We start from the raw sequence: 3,807 nt of genomic DNA, 5'->3' as shown, positions 1-3,807 counted from the left end.
ACTTGGTAAAAGGTGGAAGGCTCGGCCTTTCTAGCCTGGTGTTTTGTTCCACCTTTGCCCCCTTAGTTTCGGCTACCAGTGTTATGTTCCATAAATGAGCTCTCCTAACATGCTTGGGGTTGTTATGGGGACCCCCTAGATTCTCGTTTTAGGATGAAACTCATCTGGCAAGGCCCAACATTGGTTCTATATTTGCCCACATAATAATTCTGTTAATAATGAAAAAAACATAGGGAGTTAGCGCTACCCGAGGAGTAATTCAACATAATACAAGGGGGGCAGTGTTGATGGTGTTGGTCTCAAACTAGAGCACTGTGCGGGCTACCTGGGGCAACCCGGGATTTTAGTTACCGTACGCGTAGCTCATCCGTCGTGTCCTGAGAACGAGATATGCGGCTCCTATCGGGATCGTCGACATGCCGGGCGGCCTTGATGGACTTGTTTTACCTTTATCGAGCGTCTTGTGCGAGGGATTTCGAGGATGCTTTGAGCTAACTCGAGGTTGAGGTTTTCCAATAGGAATCCGAGGAGATCACGGTTTTCCCTGATCGAGGTCATTCCGTCGCAGTGTGTGGTAGTTTGTGATGGACTAGTTGGAGCACCCCTGCAGGGTTAAATCTTTTGGAAAGTCGTGCCCGCGGTTATGTGGCAACATGGAAACTTTGTTTATCATCCGGTTCTAGATAACTTGAAGTAAGCTTAATTAAAATATGCCAACTCAGTGCGTAACCGTGACTGTCTCTTTCGTGAGCTCTTTCTTCGATCGAGGACATGGTGGGGTTATATTTGACGTAAGTAGGTGTTCAAGATCATTCATTTGATCATCAGTAGTTCACGTCCGCTATGCGTAGATCATCCCCCTCTTATTCTTCTACTCGTAAGTTAGCCACCTCAAATAATGCTTAGTCGCTTGGTGCAGCCTCACCACTTAACTTTACCCCACCTATTAAGCTTTGCTAGTCTTGATACCCTTGGAAATGAGATTGTTGAGTCCTCTGTGGCTCACAGATTACTACAACACTAGTTGCAGGTACATGTAAAGTGATATTAAGACGTGAGCGCGATGATTGTTCATTTGGAGTTTCTTCTTCTTCCTCTTCGTCGATCTAGGATGGGTTCCAGGCCGGCAGCCTAGGATAGCAAGGATGGACGTCGTTCTTTTACCGTTTGTTTTCGTCCGTAGTCGGACCCTGCTCTTCTTCATGATGATTATGTATTGTACTGATGTGACTCTGGTGTAGCTTGTGGCGAGTGTAAGCCAATTCCATATACTCATCTTTTCAGTACATGTACTTCTAACGATATCCATTATTGCGAAACGACGAGATGCGTTTCTATCTTTGTCGAGGCCCTCGTGCCAAAATAAGGATAGGGTCGCATCTTGGGCATTACACATTGCCACCACAATGGACGGCAAGCTTCAAGCATGATATCTTTGTGGTGCTCCACTTGAACTTGCACACCGCAATCTTGATGACGATCACCTCTTGACGTCATCCTCCATGGGTTATATGAGATCTTCCTCTTGACGCAAGCCCATGGAAACACATCTAACCCCACACAGAACTCTCACGAAGACCATGGGTTAGTACACAAAAGTGTAATGGACAATGCTTACCATACCATGGGATCACTTCATCCCTCTCGGTACATCTTGTACGCTTTGTGTGTTGATCAACTTGATTTACCCTTTGTCTTAGTCTCGATCAACCTTGTGTATTTTATGACTAATATTTGGATAAAACCTGAATACCACCTTGGTCATCATATAAACTCCTTGAAACCAACAGATGGACTTCAATAAGTGCTTATAGACAAATCCTACAAATATAACTTAAGGCAACCATTAGTCCATAAGGATTGTCATCAATTACCAAAACCACATATGGAGAAATATGCTCTAACAGTTGTCGTTATGATCATCGTGTTACAGATGACGTTTGAGCAACTCCAAGGTCCATCGCACGGTAATAAGTGACTATGATGCTATCATGGTCTAAGGAACTAAAGCATATGTTAAGTCTATGTGTTATATCGATTGACTTGTGACAATAGTATCTCAAAGTATAACAAACAAGGTTGGTCAATTCAATATGATCGTTCTTCTAAGGTCATACTCTCAAAGTTGCTTTGGTACTATAGTTACACTTAACAACACTTGAGCTAGCCCTACAAGCAAGACTGGGAATCGGATTTTACCTTTATTATTTCACACATGCTTATGAGTTTTCCACTGAATCACATATTCCAGAATCATATAAGTTATAATATATAGTATAAACTCTTAATTATAAATGTGGAAATAAATAGTACAATATTATTGCCTTTAGGGCATATTTTCAATAGGGAGGACAAAGGAGGGTGTGACGCTCGTCCGCACCGACGCAAACCCGGTCCAAATTTATGCCGAAAGTAGGTCGCGACGCATAAAAAATACATCTGTCCTTTCATGTCGACATGTTGGATCATGTGTTTTGTCCGCGCGGACTTAAACGAACTCGGATGAAAGAATTGGGTCGTCATGTTTCCCAACTTTGTATGGACGACGACCTGCTGATTTTGAGTAATATAAAATTTCTTTGGGAAACATTAAAATACGAATGGTCGGCCGAAGCTTCAACCGGTCAAGCGCGCGTCGTAAGATGTAGGTAGATCCTACGTGTCGTGATCTTTTTTCTTTGGAGACCGCGTGCTTCGTGGCCCCACGACTGCACTTGGATCACTGTCCTTCACTTGTTTCTTTCTTCTTCCCTGAGACGTTATCTTCTTTCTTTACTAACTAACCCAGAGTCACACCACACGCCATGGACTTTGTGAGAAGCTACAAGCGGTGGAACTACAACCACGAAATGACAAGCTTGGCGACCGCAAGCGATAAGGACGGGTCGATGATTTATCTGAAGCACTCCACATCATAGGTTTTGCTTCATGCTAAAACAGTCTTCGCAAAATGCTACAATCGATTTCTCACACCGCTACAATTGGCACCGCATTTGCTTCCTCATGCAAAACGACATCACAATGTTTTGGTACAATTGATGATGCGACTTGCTACATTTAACGTCTTGTTTTGCTACCACCAGCCTTCCATACTGCTATAATCGGCATCACGTTTTACTTCATTGCGCATACAACGTCGTGGATTTTTGCTACAATCAGCGTTACATCCTGCTACATACGGTGTCGTGTTTTGCTACAAGCGGCATGTTGAGTTGCAACCGGCAACACGACAAGCTGCGATGGGTTGATCGACGAGGAGATTTTTTTGCTCGAACCGGCGAGCTAAGTTGTTGCGACGGTAAGCGATGTCGAACAACGACTTTCTTTTACTGCAACCGTCTTTGGCGTTTGCTACAACCGACGGACAGTTTTGCTGCGACCAGCCATCGAAAAAGTACACTACGAGCTCGTACAATGCGCTGCGGGCGACGCCCGTCGCCTCCGGAGCTGGGATAGTCGCCGCACATGACTATAACCTACAAGTGCATGGCGCCCGTTGCCATGGACGAGCGGAGCGATGTTGGATGTGTGGAGCGGTGACCGACAAGGAGGGCGGCGAGTAACGGCTAGAGTGGCGACCAGCGGCGAAGGATTTGGGAAAGAAAACGATAGGAGGAGTCTAACCGAACAACCACACGTACATACTCCAACATGCACACTCTAACGCCTGTAACCGGTCAAAATTTGGGCCGGCTGACCGGCGCCTATCACTGGCCAATTTCTCTCTTAAAAAAAAAGGAAAAGAAAAAAGAGGCGAGGTAGGAGTAGGAGTAGTTACTACTACTACTACTTTTGCGGCGGAAGTTA

The sequence above is a fragment of the Hordeum vulgare genome, chromosome 7H, assembly GCF_904849725.1.
Source record: "Hordeum vulgare subsp. vulgare chromosome 7H, MorexV3_pseudomolecules_assembly, whole genome shotgun sequence".
Classification (NCBI taxonomy): Eukaryota; Viridiplantae; Streptophyta; class Magnoliopsida; order Poales; family Poaceae; genus Hordeum; species Hordeum vulgare.
The sequence above is the reverse complement of the archived record's forward strand: the minus strand, read 5'-3'. Positions refer to the sequence as shown.